General features: G+C 45.5%; 1 protein-coding gene and 1 long non-coding RNA gene across 4 annotated transcripts in view; one reads left to right on the plus strand and one right to left on the minus strand.

Annotated features, from left to right (window-relative positions):
• MAGI3 (membrane associated guanylate kinase, WW and PDZ domain containing 3) overlaps positions 1-20,431 on the plus strand; it is a 676,662-nt gene that overhangs the window by 211,921 nt on the left and 444,310 nt on the right. The gene's annotated exons all lie outside the window — the stretch shown is intronic.
• Positions 3,149-6,310, minus strand: LOC135046789 (uncharacterized). Of its 2 annotated transcripts, XR_010238919.1 has the most exons (3): positions 6,111-6,310; positions 3,882-3,962; positions 3,149-3,649 (listed from the first exon to the last, which is right to left on the minus strand). It is a non-coding gene; the product is annotated as an uncharacterized LOC135046789 (long non-coding RNA). The 2 variants fall into 2 exon arrangements; XR_010238917.1 differs by lacking the exon at positions 3,149-3,649 and having other exon boundaries at positions 3,799-3,962.

Below are 20,431 nucleotides of genomic sequence, written 5' to 3' on the forward strand. Positions count from 1 at the left end.
TGTGTTGTTCAAGTCAATATGCAGCCTTTGAGATATTTTAGACTAAGTACATATTTGCATTTTTAACATGCAACATGCAAATATGTATACAGTATATACAAGTATGTACATTTATACCTATGGATGTACACTGTAAACAGTGATGTGCAATTATGAAGCTTTACGTAGACTTTTCCATGTGTATTTGGCTTGACTAAGATAATTTCCAATGGTATTGTGAAACATGCACAAGTGTGGTTATAGTCCGCAATAAAAATGTTATGGTTGAAGGTAACCCCTTATATTTATAGGGTGATGCAAAAGAAACTCTGCATTCGGAAATGCCTGTATTTTAATGTGTTTTCCATGGCATCTGCTTAACGAAGCTCTGAATCCCAGCTGCAGGTAGTGCTACATTCTCTTCTGGCCTGCATTTTTCATTTGTCACCGGTTCTGGCCAGGCTACTGTAAATGGAGGAAGCCAGCTTCAGAGATTGCAGAATGCAGTGTAAAACTTGACTTGGAGGCAGATCTGAGGAGTAGCGTATAATGCACATGCAGATGTTTGCACAGTTAAGCGATTATTTGCTACTGCGCATGTGTGACAAGTCTGCAAAACCCCTGCGTTCCAATGACTGTCTACACAGACCGCTGTTGCATACAGAGTCGCTTGCAATAGAGCAATGGCAGGCAACCATAAGTGTTCCTGGGCGGTGAGAGGGAGGTGGACTGAAGTGTGCACAATAAAAGGTAATCTCATGGGCGTGTTATGGGTGTGTCAGGAATGCTGCTGTATTCCTAAAAACCGCAGATCCACAGAGGCCATGTTTAGATGAATTGGAGATGTAATCACTTTGCAGCCCATAGGGTGTCACAAGTGTCTGTGGTGCGAGCAATGGTGCACTCATGTTGGAGTGTTCAGAACTGCTGACGCAGTTGCACTCTTCATCAGCACTAAAAATAGGCACCTCAGCACTTGTACTCTACGTTGCACGCTGGTGCACAAGAGGAAGGCCGACATTAACATTTGCATATTTTCTCTTGCGCTGTACCGACAGCGGCCACTATTGCGGATGCAGCAGCCTCCACCTATGAATCAGGCTGTAAGGTACAGGATGTATGCTGGAATAGTGGGAACCTTAAAGAGAATTTTTGGAAAAGAAGAGATAAGTGGGAGCCTTTTTATGTGTGTCACTTTTTATAGTTTGCTTTTAAAACAATGATCTAGGATAAATCGGAAATTTTGTTTTTATTTAAAATATCTTTTAAATATTCTTAAAAAGACAAGGCAAACCTAAAATGCATATGTAGAAAATGGTATTAAATAAGTAAATGCTCTAGGTTTGTGGTCAAGGAACCGATCTTCAGCATAGCATGTATCAGATATGAACAACACAATATAGTATATCTAGGTCCAAGGGCCATGTGAAGAAGCCAGTTGACTGACAAAACACACATCTTGTGAAAGGTCATTGCCTGTGCACGGACAGGTCTCTAGGTTCCGCCTCCTCTCCTTACCTCATGGCGCACTCTCAGAGTGGATTGCCACAGACGCCCTGTACTGACATCATGTTAACACAGTGCTACTAATTTCCTTTCTCCGATCTAGGATTAAGTTATCGGCCTGCTCTCTTACTCCACTGAAGTAAGTAGAGTGGAATTGGGAGTGCAAGTTGGCGCTGAGATGTAAATGGTGATGAAAATTATTATAGAAAGAGTGAAGGTGAAATGAGTGCATTGGAAAGAATACTTATCCGGCAAATGATGAGTATTCCCTTAATGATCCTGCATCCCTTATTCTTGCCTAGTTTGCGTTTTTACTCTAATGACTTTGTGTGGGGAATGTGGTTCCGAGATTGTTAAAGTGACGATTTTTTCCAGCGATTTTGCTCTGTACAGTACCTACCTATACTTGTTTATGCTGAGTGAGTTCGTTGGTCCTACCTGTGTTAATATATTCACTGAGTGTTGTTGCTGACAACATTAATTTTGTCAATGTATTTACATCTCTTAAACTGGCCATACACTAGGACGATATCTGGTACGAATGCACGATTTGGACACGTCGAAAGATGTATCTTGTGCAAATAGTACAGTATTTGTGCACGATTACAATGCTGTGCGCGGTCCCGCGGGTCGAAGGTCGCATCCGCTGATCATATGTGCTGCATATATAATCAGGCGATCTGGGTAGCGGTAAATTAAAGGTCGTATGATAGATCATAAGGTACAAAGTCTGACCTTACGATACCGTACAGTGGGGAACTGCAGGGGGAAATTGGAGACGACTCGGGTCTAATGCTGGTCGTCCTAAAGTATGGCCAGCATTACAGCACTCTACATTTGGTGTTTTATTGCGTTCCCAGCCAGCTATCTAAAACAGTGAGAAGTAATCATTAGCATCCCAGTGGATGATAATGTATCATCATACTTCATTAGCCTGCAATAAACGTTATGTTCTCAAGGCACAACGGAGAAATTTAGATTTGATAAATAAATCCATCTTCTACAGAAGCCAATTGCATTCAAAAGTTTGTTACTTTCAGCTGTTCTTGTAAGACTTTCGTATTCTACTTTGTTTCAGCAGTTTCCAAATGAAAGCACTTTAATATCTTGGAGACTCTCTTGAGATAGTGTTTTGTCATCTTGTGCACTGTTTTAACAAAGCACATAACGTGTTCTGTATAGCTATATGGTATCACACTGTAATGTTCAAGCAAACTTAATTTTTTTTAAATCATTTGTTATTGTCATGGGAGCCATCTTAAGATCAAAACACTCATCTCCTCTTTTTTTTGCTGTATTAAGCTCTTTCTACATAAAGCTGTTTATTTTTCAAATAGCGTAACATGTCCGCTCAAATGAATATAAATGACACCATCCAACACTTAATAGAAGAAGCACATTTTCCTCTGGAGTCTTTTCCATCCATATTGTTCATTTCTGAAGGGCTGTGGTTTTGGATTATTTCTGGCAGTCTGATTCAAACTCAATTGTATTATCATATAATATACTTAATATTATTTAATGGCGTCAAACCCATATTTTTGTTACTTTCGCTGTATATTTGCCTAAAGAAATGAGAAGTTTCTGTAATAATGCATTGCAAGACTCATCATTTACAACATTATTTACTGTAAAATTGGTACTGGAAATAAGGGCTCAGCAATTATTCGGTGAATCAGATTGTCTTTTTACTGATAGCAGACACTGTAAAACAGCATGGCCAGGCTTATGGCGATAGAGGTACATAAAATAAACAAACAAACAAACAAACAGGTGAAACTAAAATGTGCCAGCACTCCTCATGCTTATCAGTCAATCCTGCTGCAGTGGCCTGCAGCCACAAACTGCCATGCTCTCCTGGCACGGCCAGTGTCATCTGTCCCTAGCATTACGGAGACCATGGCCTACTAACTGGCCTCTGGCAGGCATCAGTGCACTGTGCAGTGGGTGTATGGGAGTTTTAAATCCCTCCTGCTTCTGACTTCCTGATGGCTCTGGAAGACCCAGAATTCAAAATTATTACTATAGTTGCAGAATGTGTTTTCCTCTTTCTTGGAGGGAGCTGATCCCACAGAAATGTGGGCAATTGTGGTGAGACCAAAGCCCTTTCACCACATAACATTTAGGTGTTGACATCATTGTGGGTGTGGCCATACTGAATGAACTAGAAAATGAAAATAAAACAAAGTTCTTAATAGAATGGATATAGACAAAGCAAAAAACTATTTTTAGTATATGCATTCATTTGAACTAGACACAATTAAGTAAATAAAATGTAGTTTTAGGGAGTTTTTAAAGAAAGTTACAGAATAGTAAAGTTGATCCATTGATCGTTTCATTTTATTACAGTTTTACAGTATTTGCTTTACTTCTACATCAAAGGTAAATGTATGTACTGTGTAGCTTCTTTGCTCACTGTTCATTCCCATGTACATTTTAGGCATCTTTTCAAATACAGCATTGATCCATACCGCCTGCTGAAAACATAAAAAACGTTATTGGTAATTTGCCTGTGAAAAGTGTTGTTGGACATGGATGTCAGACGAGACATCCTGACCAAGTCTCCTGTAAACAAGCGACTGAGCCAATTCAGCATCTAAACAATGATACTTCTGTGTCACAATTTGGCAAGTTACCTGAAACGGAACACCTAGGCATGTGACTGTTACGGATATATTTTGTTTCTGGGTGGAACAAACTTTATAATAACACACGGTGGGGTTTTTATGTTCTATATTTTGAAATATCTGTACATAAAGTAGAACTTGTGTGCACTGTACAATGTTATTAACTGAACAATAGCAATGCTTGTCAGCCAGGTATGTCTCTGTGTTTCTTGTAAGACCGGAGTAACACAATTTACAGTTAATCATGTTTGCTGATATTATGTTAAATTCAGCATTTTTTGTAAGCTAGTTTTGTCTGATCAGATACTTATGTTCCCTATTTAGGTTGAACATGTGAATTAAACAGTTACCAAAATCTGATTCTCACCCATGAGGGTCTATTTATTAAGCATTGGAGAGAGATAAAGTGGAGAGAGATAACGTACCAACCAATCAGCCCTATCTGTCATTTTTCAAACATAGGCCCCCATTTATCAAGCCTTGGAGAATGAGAAATAGCACAGTGATAAAGTACCAGCCAATCAGCTCCTAACTGCCATGTTACAGGCTGTGTTTGAAAAAATGACAGTTAGAAGCTGATTGTCTGTCTGGTACTTTATCACCGTGCAATTTGTCACTCTCCAAGGCTTGTTAAATCTGGACCATAGCCTGCAACATGGCAGTTAGGAGCTGATTGGCTGGTTTCTTTACTTTTTCTCTCTCCAAGGCTTAGTAAATAGACCACATGGTCAGTTTTCATCTTGGATACACATGGATATAGATCACTTGTGTTGATAACTGTCCCTGAATTCTTGTCCCTTCTAAAGTCTGTCCATTGGAGTTAGGCAGTGAGAGTACATGCCTATCTCTATTCCACAGCCTTCTGAGGAATGCTCAGTGAGGTAGTGCACTAATTTTATTTATTTATTTATTAACAGTTTCTTATATAGCGCAGCATATTCTGTTGCGCTTTACAATTAGAACAACAGTAATAGAACAAAACTGGGTAAAAACAGACAGACATAGAGGTAGGAAGGCCCTGCTCGCAAGCTTACAATCTATAGCACTAATGGCTTTAACTGGCATTGGGGGTGTTTCAGACCTGATCGTAGATGTGCTGTATTTAGCACATCTACGATCAGCTTCCCTGACATACAGGGGACGCCTAGTACAGGGCTAGTCTGCCCCGCATGTCAGGCCCGACCCCCCTCCCTGCAGAAGTACAAAAGCATTGCACAGCGGCGATGCTTTTGTACTTCAGGAGTAGCTCCCAGCCAGCGCAGCTCCAGCGCGCTGGCATTGAGCTACTCGTCGCTACCAGGGTCGCATCGGCTGCGTGTAACATCACGCAGCCGCCGCGGCCCGCCCCCCCAACGGTCCGGGCACGCCTGCCGGACCACCCCCTCCCGCCCAGCGACTGCCTCCGCATCAGGCAGAGGCGATCACTGGGCTACGACAGCCGTCGCCTGTCTGGCATGCGCTGGTGGACTGCGGCGCCGGCACATGCGCACTTCAGACCTGATCGCTGCTGTGCGAACACGCACAGCACAGATCAGGTCTGAATCAGCCCCATTGTTCTCATCATGTACTCAGTAAGGGAGTGTCGCGACTCAGCTCTGGAAAATCAATTTGGAAATCTAATATGAAAAACCAACTCTATTAAGGTTTATATACGGATTATAGATAATCCTAATAATATATTGGTTGGTGGTGCACCATAGAGCAATTACAGTATACTTCAAAACAGAGTTGATGAACCACAGAGATTGATAAAAATAAAAAAAAGGAACGCATGTATTAAAAAGGTATAGAAATAGAAGGATAAATACTTTAATTATTTTGGCTCTATTAGAAAAAGAGAGCTTCTCCTTAGTTAAGTTCTATTTATGCATGTGGGATCTGTGATAAATAACTGGCAGCATTCATAAACCAAGCACCAAACAGAGGCTCATTCTAACTGATGTTATCCATCCACAACACTTTGCTTATTAGACTAGTTATGTATTATTGAATGCTTACCCATCATACTGACCTAGTCCTGGCCTAAAGGTAGCCTCTCTTTAATTGTTAGTGTAATACCCCACTATGAGCAGTATTACAGTATGTCAGATATTGTGCATCACGCTACAGCGCTGGTGTATGTCATTATACAACTGACAGACCTCAACTCCCAGCAGCCCCAGCAACTGCTCAGGAGCTGGTCACATGACCAGTCAGGTGGTGAGGTCAGTGACAGTTTGAGAAAGGGAGTTGGTGAGTAGTCATGGGCAAAGTGATTCACTGAACTGAGTTGAGACACATGACATACCCTCCAACATTTTACACACAAAAATCGGTACAAATTAGAAAAGGGGGCGTGGTCATGGGTAAGGGGGGGCGTGGCCACGCCCCTTTTCCTATACTTTCAATGGAAGTTTGGAGAGCCAAAAATAGGTACAGACCATAAAAAAAGGTACTGTACCTATTAAAAAGGTACAGTTGGAGGGTATGACATGACTCAGTTCAGTGAAGTGTCTCGAGTCAGTGTCTCGGCACATGAGTCATGACTCATTTGTAGTGGAATGTATTGCAGAGACTGCACATGAATCAGTGAGTTGCCAGTGCTGGCAGATCAGTGCTGGACTCATGGAGGGAGTTATTCAGCTGCAGTGATTGTGCAGTGCATCTGGGGGAGGCAGTTGCTTATGCACTGATTGTTAATAATATATTAACATAGATTCAGTGTTATGTTGATACATATCCTCCAACATGACCCGCCCCACTAGGTACAAAATGCTCTGTTTCTGGACTTCCCTCTTAATTTATTATTGCCATCACCTGTGAAGAAACAGCTTTCTTATCATTTAACTAGTTCAACACAGGTGATGGCAATCATAAATTAAGAGGGAAGTCCAGAAACAGAGTATTTTGTACCTAGTGGGGCGGGTCATGTTGGAGGGTCTGTTGATATATTATTAATAACCACTTATTGCATACTAGTTACAGAATATGCACATTACTTCTGGCTGAGGAGAGAAAGCTTAACAGTCATGAAACACATCATTCAGTCTGTAACTAAACCAAATAAAAACATTTTTTTTTACTTTGCATACTTTGCTAATTGGATGATTTTAGGTGGGCTTGGATTTATTATATTATCCACTATCTAGCCTCCCACCCACAATCACATTGAGCAGGAACAGTGAGTTGAGAACACTGTACCACAGGGGCTCCACCTCCTGCACGCTTATGCTGCATGAATCAGATCCATCCACTGAGTCTACACAGTGTACAACTGTCTCACTCACTGGCAGACTCAGGATGAATCATGATTCATGACATGACTCAGGCACAGCAGCACAGCAATCACTGACTGGTGAGTCGTGACTGCTCCCTCCCCCCTCCCACTGGGTGTCACCTGGTATAGCCTCTGGCCAATCACAGCTAAAGACACACAGCAGAACACACTGACTGAAGGACACACTGAGTCTCCTCCCTCTGTCTGAGAGAAGCTGCTGCTGCAGCTGTCTCCACTCATTAAACAGTGAGTGACTCGAATCATTCATACTTCCTGATGATTCGAGTCACTGTGTTGAGACAGTGAGTCAGTAGCCATCTCTATTGGTGAGAGCAGAGCTGAGGTACCTAACCTTGAGAAGAGAGCTATGCTGTTGGGAATGTGCTGAGGTGACGGAGAAGATGGAGGCAGATCCTCCTACCTCAATGGTGGACAGTAATGTGACTCTTCCCCCATACAAGACAAGATTGGGGGTGCAGTTGTAATAAGAGTGACAGTGGCAGGAGCAGTTCCAAATAGTGACAGGAGGAGCTGAGGTGAAATTGCCAGCCCTCTGTGTGTATTATTAAAGGAAGGAGGCACACTGAGAGATGGGCCTAGACTCCCCAAAAAAAGGACAATAATGGGCAGTGGGGAGAGTTTTATGATCCCATTGGGGCATGAAAGCCAGGCCCTGCACTAACAGCTGTCTACAGCCCAGCACTTCCATTACTACTAGACAGGTATCATTGCAAATAGCTGTAGCAATACTCAGTGATTGTCAGCCACCTCTGTTCACTACACACTGACTATACAGAGAATAAAGCAGTTTCTGTACTTGTGAGTAAACTAAGGCACCCTGCTGCAGCATTACCTGTTACACAGGAACAGTTATATTTGTATTGAGCAGAACTTAAGTCCAGTACGTGACTTATTGAGGCAAGATGTATGAGGTCATATCTGTACATCTGCGACAGCTTATCCCAATTTGATCTGTTTTGCCCAAAAAAGGTCAAAAAATTTGGCGATCCATCAGATAAAATCTGTAAATTTAAATTCCTGGATTTACGTATTCTGACCATTTGTTTGGGCAGGATCGACAAATCTGGCTAATCTACCATGTGGCATTTTACATGTGTCCCATCCCAGACTTCAGGGAATTTGGCTAAGTGCAACATTGTAGATGTATGAAGCCTTTTAGACAGAAGAAGGCTATTCACATGTGCATACCTCACAACATTTTTAGTGAGGAGATTGGGAGCCCTGCTGCGCGTGTGTGCGAAAAGGGGTGTGACCTCTACAATAAACCACGCCCCCTGAATGTCTCCACCCCCCATTTTCTCGTCATGCTGAGCGTAAACCCAGCACGCCGGCAGCTGCAGGGCTATCCCCAGCCTCCATGTGTGTAGCATCCATTCACCACCTTAGCCACCAACACTGTGTAGCCCTCCAACCTCCTGACTGCCCGAGAGACACTGTGGCCTGTGGGTGGGGCAGCGGGACAGTCCTCAAATTGCGTGATTGTACTGCTAAAAGTGGGATGGTTGGCAGGTATGTTCTAATGAAGCAAAGATGCCTTCTCCACTGCTGTATCCTGTGCATCATACATCCAGGATGGCACTGTCCACAGTGATCTACAGTATATTGGATGACTGTAATGTGTTCACACAGACCTTGTGTGTATTTCAGTGGTTCTCAAACTTTTTGAATCACGGCGCCCTACTCTATCAGATTTTTTTTCATGGCACCCCTAAGCCAAATGTTTCTTATTGAGAAATTTAAAAAGAGATATTAAATTAAGTAAATTGTGTTTATACAGTATGTCATCCTTAGGTTCAGTTATGTGGCGAGGGACAAGATTTGCTTGTTTGTCCACATATGTTATGATTGGCAGCCACCAGCACTGGTTTTTCCTACTAAAAGGACCATAAATAATTTGAATTGGTCCTGGACCACCAACCCAGGGCACCCCTGCAAGTGTCCCGAGGCACCCCAGGGTGCCATGCAGGGCTGTCTTAACACCAGTGTAGGCCCTTGTGCAAAGCAAAGCACTGGGTACCCATCCATCCTCCAGCGGTAGGAGCGGCGGGTGCTATCTGCGGCAGCTTTGATGTCCCACGGGCGGTAGAGGGTGTTCTATCTTCCGCACAGCATGTAGGACCTGGAGCAGTCATTTCTGCTAATTACTCCTTTACTGCACAGATGGGGCGGGAGGAAGAACACTAAACTGTAGAAGGGGGCATTGGACTGAATGAAGAAGCCCTGGTAAATTACTTCCAGTTTGGTAGAGGGTGTTTAATATGTAGGGGAGGGGCGGAGAGTGGAGTGTGCTTAATATTCATCGTTTTCTGGTGGGAGGGCAGCTTGCTTGACTGCAAATATCTCCAGTTCCTGGAAATAGATTTCTTAGCTTTTAATGGGGTAAAATACTAGAGAGTCCCACCTTTTAGGTGGTAATGGGGACTTGGGGATCAGAGTGTAGGTGCCAGAGCAATCCTTCAACAAAAATATAAAACTGCATACCAGGCGTGTGGAGCTGGAGCAGAGACCAGCTGCTGGAAGGCTGATATCTCTCTGGTTCTGGGCATAGTAGAGACAAGCTGTCAGAGTCCACAGAAATGGGAGAGTCCCATCTTTTGGAGTATACTTTCAGAAAAACTGTAAGTCAGATAGAACCCAAGATATCTGGCTGGGAAGATAAATTAACAGGCTCGGATGGGGACCACTGCTTTGAAGTCGGATATCTCCAGTTCCCCAGGGCCGATTTTCAAAAACCTGGTACCCCTTGAAAGAGGAGGCCCTCAGCTATCAGCCTAATACCCTTTTCTCTATCGTCCTAGTGGATGCTGGGGTTCCTGAAAGGACCATGGGGAATAGCGGCTCCGCAGGAGACAGGGCACAAAAAGTAAAGCTTTTCCAGATCAGGTGGTGTGCACTGGCTCCTCCCCCTATGACCCTCCTCCAGACTCCAGTTAGATTTTTGTGCCCGGCCGAGAAGGGTGCAATCTAGGTGGCTCTCCTAAAGAGCTGCTTAGAAGAAGTTTAGCTTAGGTTTTTTATTTTACAGTGAGTCCTGCTGGCAACAGGATCACTGCAACGAGGGACTGAGGGGAGAAGAAGTGAACTCACCTGCGTGCAGGATGGATTGGCTTCTTGGCTACTGGACATCAGCTCCAGAGGGACGATCACAGGTACAGCCTGGATGGTCACCGGAGCCGCGCCGCCGGCCCCCTTGCAGATGCTGAAGTCAGAAGAGGTCCAGAATCGGCGGCTGAAGACTCCTGCAGTCTTCTAAAGGTAGCGCACAGCACTGCAGCTGTGCGCCATTTTCCTCTCAGCACACTTCACACGCAGTCACTGAGGGTGCAGGGCGCTGGGGGGGGGGCGCCCTGGGAGGCAAATGTAACCTATATAAAGGCTAAAAATACCTCACATATAGCCCCCAGAGGCTATATGGAGATATTTAACCCCTGCCTGGATTCACTAAATAGCGGGAGACGAGCCCGCCGGAAAAGGGGCGGGGCCTATCTCCTCAGCACACGGCGCCATTTCCTCTCACAGCTCCGCTGGTCAGGACGGCTCCCAGGTCTCTCCCCTGCACTGCACTACAGAAACAGGGTAAAACAGAGAGGGGGGGCAAATTTATGGCGATATTTTGATATATATACAGCAGCTATAAGGGAGCACTTATTATAAGGCTATCCCTGTTATATATAGCGCTTTTGGTGTGTGCTGGCAAACTCTCCCTCTGTCTCCCCAAAGGGCTAGTGGGTCCTGTCTTCGTTAGGAGCATTCCCTGTGTGTCTGCTGTGTGTCGGTACGTGTGTGTCGACATGTATGAGGACGATATTGGTGTGGAGGCGGAGCAATTGCCAAATATGAGGATGTCACCCCCTAGGGAGTCGACACCAGAATGGATGCCTTTATTTATGGAACTACGGGATAGTGTCAACACGCTAAAGCAGTCGTTTGACGACATGAGACGGCCGGACAATCAATTAGTGCCTGTCCAGGCGACTCAAACACCGTCAGGGGCTGTGAAACGCCCTTTGCCTCAGTCGGTCGACACAGACCCAGACGCAGGCACTGACTCCAGTGGTGACGGTGACGAATCAACCGTATTTTCCAGTAGGGCCACACGTTATATGATTTTGGCAATGAAGGAGGCGTTACATTTAGCTGATACTACAGGTACCACTAAACAGGGTATTATGTGGGGTGTGAAAAAACTACCTATAGTTTTTCCTGAATCAGAAGAATTAAATGACGTGTGTAATGAAGCGTGGGTTGCCCCTGATAAAAAGCTGATAATTTCAAAGAAATTATTGGCATTATACCCTTTCCCGCCAGAGGTTAGGGAGCGCTGGGAAACACCTCCTAGGGTGGACAAGGCGCTAACACGCTTATCTAAACAAGTGGCGTTACCCTCTCCTGAGACGGCCGCACTTAAAGATCCATCAGATAGGAGGATGGAAAATATCCAAAAAAGTATATACACACATGCAGGTGTTATACTACGACCAGCTATAGCGACTGCCTGGATGTGCAGTGCTGGGGTAGTTTGGTCAGAGTCCCTGATTGAAAATATTGATACCCTGGACAGGGACAATATTTTACTGTCGTTAGAACAAATAAAGGATGCATTTCTTTATATGCGTGATGCACAGAGGGATATCTGCACACTGGCATCACGGGTAAGTGCTATGTCCATTTCGGCCAGAAGAGCTTTATGGACGCGACAGTGGACAGGCGATGCGGATTCAAAACGACATATGGAAGTTTTGCCGTATAAAGGGGAGGAGTTATTTGGAGTCGGTCTATCAGATTTGGTGGCCACGGCTACAGCCGGGAAATCCACCTTTCTACCTCAAGTCACTCCCCAACAGAAAAAGGCACCGACTTTTCAACCGCAGCCCTTTCGTTCCTTTAAAAATAAGAGAGCAAAGGGCTATTCATATCTGCCACGAGGCAGAGGTCGAGGGAAGAGACAGCAACAGGCAGCTCCTTCCCAGGAACAGAAGCCTTCCCCGGCTTCTACAAAAGCCTCAGCATGACGCTGGGGCTTCTCAAGCGGACTCGGGGACGGTGGGTGGTCGTCTCAAAAATTACAGCGCGCAGTGGGCTCACTCGCAGGTAGATCCCTGGATCCTGCAGATAATATCTCAGGGGTACAGGTTGGAATTAGAGACAGATCCACCTCGCCGTTTCCTGAAGTCTGCTTTACCAACGTCCCCCTCCGAAAGGGAGACGGTTTTGGAAGCCATTCACAAGCTGTACTCTCAGCAGGTGATAGTCAAGGTACCTCTTCTACAACAAGGGAAGGGGTATTATTCCACTCTTTTTGTGGTACCGAAGCCGGATGGCTCGGTAAGGCCTATTCTAAATCTGAAGTCCTTGAACCTGTACATAAAGAAGTTCAAGTTCAAGATGGAGTCACTCAGAGCAGTGATAGCGAACCTGGAAGAGGGGGACTTTATGGTATCCTTGGACATCAAGGATGCGTATCTCCACGTTCCAATTTACCCCTCACACCAGGGGTACCTCAGGTTCGTTGTACAAAACTGTCACTATCAGTTTCAGACGCTGCCGTTCGGATTGTCCACGGCACCTCGGGTCTTTACAAAGGTAATGGCCGAGATGATGATTCTTCTTCGAAGAAAAGGCATATTAATTATCCCATACTTGGACGATCTCCTAATAAGGGCAAGGTCCAGAGAACAGCTAGAGAGGGGATTAGCACTGTCGCAAGAAGTGCTAAAACAGCACGGGTGGATTCTGAATATTCCAAAATCCCAGTTAATGCCGACAACTCGTCTGCTGTTCCTAGGGATGATTCTGGACACGGTTCAGAAAAAGGTTTTTCTCCCGGAGGAAAAAGCCAAGGAGTTATCCGAGCTTGTCAGGAACCTCCTAAAACCAGGAAAGGTGTCTGTACATCAATGCACAAGAGTCCTGGGAAAAATGGTGGCTTCTTACGAAGCAATTCCATTCGGCAGATTCCACGCAAGAATTTTCCAAAGGGATCTGTTGGACAAATGGTCAGGGTCGCATCTTCAGATGCACCTGCGGATAACCCTGTCTCCAAGGACAAGGGTGTCTCTTCTGTGGTGGTTGCAGAGTGCTCATCTATTGGAGGGCCGCAGATTCGGCATACAGGATTGGATCCTGGTGACCACGGACGCCAGCCTGAGAGGCTGGGGAGCAGTCACACAAGGAAGAAACTTCCAGGGAGTATGGACGAGCCTGGAAACGTCTCTTCACATAAACATTCTGGAACTAAGAGCAATATACAATGCTCTAAGCCAGGCAGAACCTCTGCTTCAGGGAAAACCGGTGTTGATCCAGTCGGACAACATCACGGCAGTCGCCCATGTGAACAGACAGGGCGGCACAAGAAGCAGGAGTGCAATGGCAGAAGCTGCAAGGATTCTTCGCTGGGCAGAGAATCATGTGATAGCACTGTCAGCAGTGTTCATCCCGGGAGTGGACAACTGGGAAGCAGACTTCCTCAGCAGACACGATCTTCACCCGGGAGAGTGGGGACTTCATCCAGAAGTCTTCCACTTGCTGGTAACCCGTTGGGAAAGACCAATGGTGGACATGATGGCGTCTCGCCTCAACAAAAAACTGGACAGGTATTGCGCCAGGTCAAGAGATCCGCAGGCAATAGCTGTGGACGCGCTGGTAACGCCTTGGGTGTACCAGTCGGTGTATGTGTTTCCTCCTCTGCCTCTCATACCAAAAGTATTGAGAATTATACGGCAAAGAGGCGTAAGGACGATACTAATGGTTCCGGATTGGCCAAGAAGGACTTGGTACCCGGAACTTCAAGAGATGATCACGGAAGATCCGTGGCCTCTACCTCTAAGGAGGGACTTGCTTCAGCAGGGTCCCTGTCTGTTTCAAGACTTACCGCGGCTGCGTTTGACGGCATGGCGGTTGAACGCCGGATCCTAAAGGAAAAAGGCATGCCGGAAGAAGTCATTCCTACTTTGATTAAAGCAAGGAAGGAAGTAACCGTGCAACATTATCACCGAATTTGGCGAAAATATGTTGCGTGGTGCGAAGATCGGAGTGCTCCGACGGAGGAATTTCAACTGGGTCGATTCCTACATTTCCTGCAATCAGGATTGTCTATGGGTCTCAAATTGGGATCTATTAAGGTTCAAATTTCGGCCCTGTCGATTTTCTTTCAAAAAGAATTGGCTTCAGTCCCTGAAGTCCAGACCTTTGTTAAGGGAGTGCTACATATACAGCCTCCTGTGGTGCCTCCAGTGGCACCGTGGGATCTCAATGTGGTTTTGGACTTTCTAAAATCTCATTGGTTTGAACCACTAAAGAAGGTGGATTTGAAATATCTCACATGGAAAGTGACCATGCTTCTAGCCCTGGCTTCGGCCAGGAGAGTGTCAGAACTGGCAGCTTTATCTTACAAAAGCCCATATCTGATTTTCCATTCGGACAGGGCAGAACTGCGGACTCGTCCGCATTTTCTCCCTAAGGTGGTGTCAGCATTTCATCTGAACCAGCCTATTGTAGTGCCTGCGGCTACAAGTGACTTGGAGGACTCCAAGTTACTGGACGTTGTCAGAGCATTAAAAATATATATTGCAAGGACAGCTGGAGTCAGAAAATCTGACTCGTTGTTTATATTGTATGCACCCAACAAGATGGGTGCTCCTGCGTCTAAGCAGACGATTGCTCGTTGGATCTGTAGCACAATCCAACTTGCACATTCTGTGGCAGGCCTGCCACAGCCTAAATCTGTAAAGGCCCACTCCACAAGGAAGGTGGGCTCATCTTGGGCGGCTGCCCGAGGGGTCTCGGCATTACAACTTTGCCGAGCAGCTACGTGGTCAAGGGAGAACACGTTTGTAAAATTTTACAAATTTGATACTCTGGCTAAGGAGGACCTGGAGTTCTCTCATTCGGTGCTGCAGAGTCATCCGCACTCTCCCGCCCGTTTGGGAGCTTTGGTATAATCCCCATGGTCCTTTCAGGAACCCCAGCATCCACTAGGACGATAGAGAAAATAAGATTTTACTTACCGATAAATCTATTTCTCGGAGTCCGTAGTGGATGCTGGGCGCCCATCCCAAGTGCGGATTATCTGCAATAATTGTACATAGTTATTGTTAACTAATTCGGGTTATTGTTGAAGGAAGCCATCTTTCAGAGGCTCCGCTGTTATCATACTGTTAACTGGGTTTAGATCACAAGTTGTACGGTGTGATTGGTGTGGCTGGTATGAGTCTTACCCGGGATTCAAAATCCTCCCTTATTGTGTACGCTCGTCCGGGCACAGTACCTAACTGGAGTCTGGAGGAGGGTCATAGGGGGAGGAGCCAGTGCACACCACCTGATCTGGAAAAGCTTTACTTTTTGTGCCCTGTCTCCTGCGGAGCCGCTATTCCCCATGGTCCTTTCAGGAACCCCAGCATCCACTACGGACTCCGAGAAATAGATTTATCGGTAAGTAAAATCTTATTATACTCCAGGGGCCCTTGGGCAAGAGCCCATTGAGCCCATACGAAAAGACGGTCCTGGTGCCACAGCACACAGTTTGAGAACCACTGGTTTATTTAATACATGTATGCATTCTAATTGTGTCCATGCTCTAGGCCATTGTGCTAATTTGTCACAATATGTTTTCAAAATAATCTGATGTGAAGAGAGATGTGTTTACTGGTAATTTCTACATTAAAAAAATCACTTAAAAAAAATGAAAAGGAAAAAGTGAAAGAAAAAAACACTGTCTCTCTTGAAAAGATATATTTTTGCAATCCCTAATGAGTGACTAACGGCTAATCTAAGACTTTAATATGGAGATTGCTGTGCAGGTAAGTAGCAGTATATTTATATTCCAGACTCTGCACATTTACTACAGTATATTAGGACAGGATCTTTCAGAATAAAACAGTTTTCTTAATATTCTTTTAAGATTTTGATTCATGACCAAAATCAAAAGCCACAAGAATAATTCAGCTATCAGGATGTTTGTCATATGTTCACTTGTTTAACAAGAACTGACAAGTGGAGCCTGTTGGGAGGCCGGCATTCCAGAAATAGGTCCAGATACAATGCTTGGGCTGAGCTGTATTCACCGCAAACCTTTTGAGACTTTTTTACACAATAGGCAGTTCTTGCATTTAATCTCTAAAGAGAGGAGCAGGGTGACAGCACATATAAGGGGAGCATAAAGTGACTAAATTAGGCTAAAATAAAAATCGGTGAGTAACCTACAGCCCTGCTGCTTTGTGCGTATCTACAGATTGCTTGGCATTTAACAATATTGTTTGCCCTGACTTTATCACACAGAGCAGCTGATTTTATGGTTCTATTGGGTGTTTTTAGCCGTTCTGCAAAGTGTAGCTAACACAGTCACTGCCTGTATGCAGTTGCTAAATCGAAGTTTGTGATACAAGGGTTTAAGGATATTTCTAGCTTGTGTAGTGGGAGCGCTATAGGTGAACATGACTTTTGCAGCAAATGGTTTGTTAAAGTGCACACACACTAGACTAGTGATGAGCAACAGCTAGAATTGGGACCACTTGGGTCTCTCTGAGCCTTTACTTGCAGCCTCAAGCTCTTTCTTTCTATGTTGTCAGATTTGTTTGTTATACAGTAGCTTGTGATGCTTGTTTAAGATGCCTGCTGGCATATTATTACAGATATGTATCTTTGATTGTTTGCATTGCATTGATTCAGCTTATTAATGCTCTTAAGGCTAAAGTACAGCCTGAAGGTTATAGGGCCACCTAAAGCTGGGTACACATTGTAGCGACAGACAGTGACATGCGGTGGGATGAGGCAGAGCCTTTCCTGTCATACTAACGTACTGTATATGCCAGACTTGTGACTTTATAAAGTATATGAAAAATACAAAGAATATATTAGAAATATTGTATTGATATTATTCTAATATTTTTTATAGTCTAAACTCTGAAGTAAAAAATCTATGACAGGTGTGGCAGTGCCTCCCCCGCCTACCTTGTCTGCACATCTCTGATCAACGCTCACCAAATTTCCAACAGCATATACTGCTGTACTTGTGTGTAATGCCCACATGAACCCTTTGGCTCATATATTGTGTGTAAAACTGGCTCTGGTAATAGTGAGTGCCTCCTGAGCCAATTACCTCACCGCACGTCACTGGCAACAGATCGGCTGACCTGTCGACTGACCGACTGATATAGCAAGTATGCTGCACAGTAAATGCACTTACCGACCGGCCAGTATGCCTGCAGCCGGCATATGGGTCAGTCGCTGGGCCACCTGTACACACAGGCAGATGAAACAATAGTACATGCACAATATATCAGCATCTGCCGTCCCTCAGGGACGACGTGATATATCTGTGAGTGACGTCGATCACAGACATATTGGGTATACACACTGCCCAATGCACGTAACGATAGACTGTACAAGTAATATATTGCATAGTGTGTACCCACCTGTTGTAGCCTATGAGGTGTGTCAGGTAGCCGATCACTGGCAAAGAGCATGTATACCGCCCAGTATTGCCGCTGCATGACAATAAGAACTGTAAATGGATATAAACAGAAACTTTTCTGTAATTTCTCTATCGTCCTAGTGGATGCTGGGGTTCCTGAAAGGACCATGGGGAATAGCGGCTCCGCAGGAGACAGGGCACAAAAAGTAAAGCTTTTCCAGATCAGGTGGTGTGCACTGGCTCCTCCCCCTATGACCCTCCTCCAGACTCCAGTTAGATTTTTGTGCCCGGCCGAGAAGGGTGCAATCTAGGTGGCTCTCCTAAAGAGCTGCTTAGAAAAAGTTTAGCTTAGGTTTTTTATTTTACAGTGAGTCCTGCTGGCAACAGGATCACTGCAACGAGGGACTGAGGGGAGAAGAAGTGAACTCACCTGCGTGCAGGATGGATTGGCTTCTTGGCTACTGGACATCAGCTCCAGAGGGACGATCACAGGTACAGCCTGGATGGTCACCGGAGCCGCGCCGCCGGCCCCCTTGCAGATGCTGAAGTCAGAAGAGGTCCAGAATCGGCGGCTGAAGACTCCTGCAGTCTTCTAAAGGTAGCGCACAGCACTGCAGCTGTGCGCCATTTTCCTCTCAGCACACTTCACACGCAGTCACTGAGGGTGCAGGGCGCTGGGGGGGGGCGCCCTGGGAGGCAAATGTAACCTATATAAAGGCTAAAAATACCTCACATATAGCCCCCAGAGGCTATATGGAGATATTTAACCCCTGCCTGGATTCACTAAATAGCGGGAGACGAGCCCGCCGGAAAAGGGGCGGGGCCTATCTCCTCAGCACACGGCGCCATTTCCTCTCACAGCTCCGCTGGTCAGGACGGCTCCCAGGTCTCTCCCCTGCACTGCACTACAGAAACAGGGTAAAACAGAGAGGGGGTCAAATTTATGGCGATATTTTGATATATATAAAGCAGCTATAAGGGAGCACTTATTATAAGGCTATCCCTGTTATATATAGCGCTTTTGGTGTGTGCTGGCAAACTCTCCCTCTGTCTCCCCAAAGGGCTAGTGGGTCCTGTCTTCGTTAGGAGCATTCCCTGTGTGTCTGCTGTGTGTCGGTACGTGTGTGTCGACATGTATGAGGACGATATTGGTGTGGAGGCGGAGCAATTGCCAAATATGAGGATGTCACCCCCTAGGGAGTCGACACCAGAATGGATGCCTTTATTTATGGAACTACGGGATAGTGTCAACACGCTAAAGCAGTCGTTTGACGACATGAGACGGCCGGACAATCAATTAGTGCCTGTCCAGGCGACTCAAACACCGTCAGGGGCTGTGAAACGGCCTTTGCCTCAGTCGGTCGACACAGACCCAGACACAGGCACTGACTCCAGTGGTGACGGTGACGAATCAACCGTATTTTCCAGTAGGGCCACACGTTATATGATTTTGGCAATGAAGGAGGCGTTACATTTAGCTGATACTACAGGTACCACTAAACAGGGTATTATGTGGGGTGTGAAGAAACTACCTATAGTTTTTCCTGAATCAGAAGAATTAAATGACGTGTGTAATGAAGTTGCCCCTGATAAAAAGCTGATAATTTCAAAGAAATTATTGGCATTATACCCTTTCCCGCCAGAGGTTAGGGAGCGCTGGGAAACACCTCCTAGGGTGGACAAGGCGCTAACACGCTTATCTAAACAAGTGGCGTTACCCTCTCCTGAGACGGCCGCACTTAAAGATCCATCAGATAGGAGGATGGAAAATATCCAAAAAAGTATATACACACATGCAGGTGTTATACTACGACCAGCTATAGCGACTGCCTGGATGTGCAGTGCTGGGGTAGTTTGGTCAGAGTCCCTGATTGAAAATATTGATACCCTGGACAGGGACAATATTTTACTGTCGTTAGAACAAATAAAGGATGCATTTCTTTATATGCGTGATGCACAGAGGGATATCTGCACACTGGCATCACGGGTAAGTGCTATGTCCATTTCGGCCAGAAGAGCTTTATGGACGCGACAGTGGACAGGCGATGCGGATTCAAAACGACATATGGAAGTTTTGCCGTATAAAGGGGAGGAGTTATTTGGAGTCGGTCTATCAGATTTGGTGGCCACGGCTACAGCCGGGAAATCCACCTTTCTACCTCAAGTCACTCCCCAACAGAAAAAGGCACCGACTTTTCAACCGCAGCCCTTTCGTTCCTTTAAAAATAAGAGAGCAAAGGGCTATTCATATCTGCCACGAGGCAGAGGTCGAGGGAAGAGACAGCAACAGGCAGCTCCTTCCCAGGAACAGAAGCCTTCCCCGGCTTCTACAAAAGCCTCAGCATGACGCTGGGGCTTCTCAAGCGGACTCGGGGACGGTGGGTGGTCGTCTCAAAAATTACAGCGCGCAGTGGGCTCACTCGCAGGTAGATCCCTGGATCCTGCAGATAATATCTCAGGGGTACAGGTTGGAATTAGAGACAGATCCACCTCGCCGTTTCCTGAAGTCTGCTTTACCAACGTCCCCCTCCGAAAGGGAGACGGTTTTGGAAGCCATTCACAAGCTGTACTCTCAGCAGGTGATAGTCAAGGTACCTCTTCTACAACAAGGGAAGGGGTATTATTCCACTC

The sequence above is a fragment of the Pseudophryne corroboree genome, chromosome 2 (assembly GCF_028390025.1).
Source record: "Pseudophryne corroboree isolate aPseCor3 chromosome 2, aPseCor3.hap2, whole genome shotgun sequence".
Taxonomy (NCBI): Eukaryota; Metazoa; Chordata; class Amphibia; order Anura; family Myobatrachidae; genus Pseudophryne; species Pseudophryne corroboree.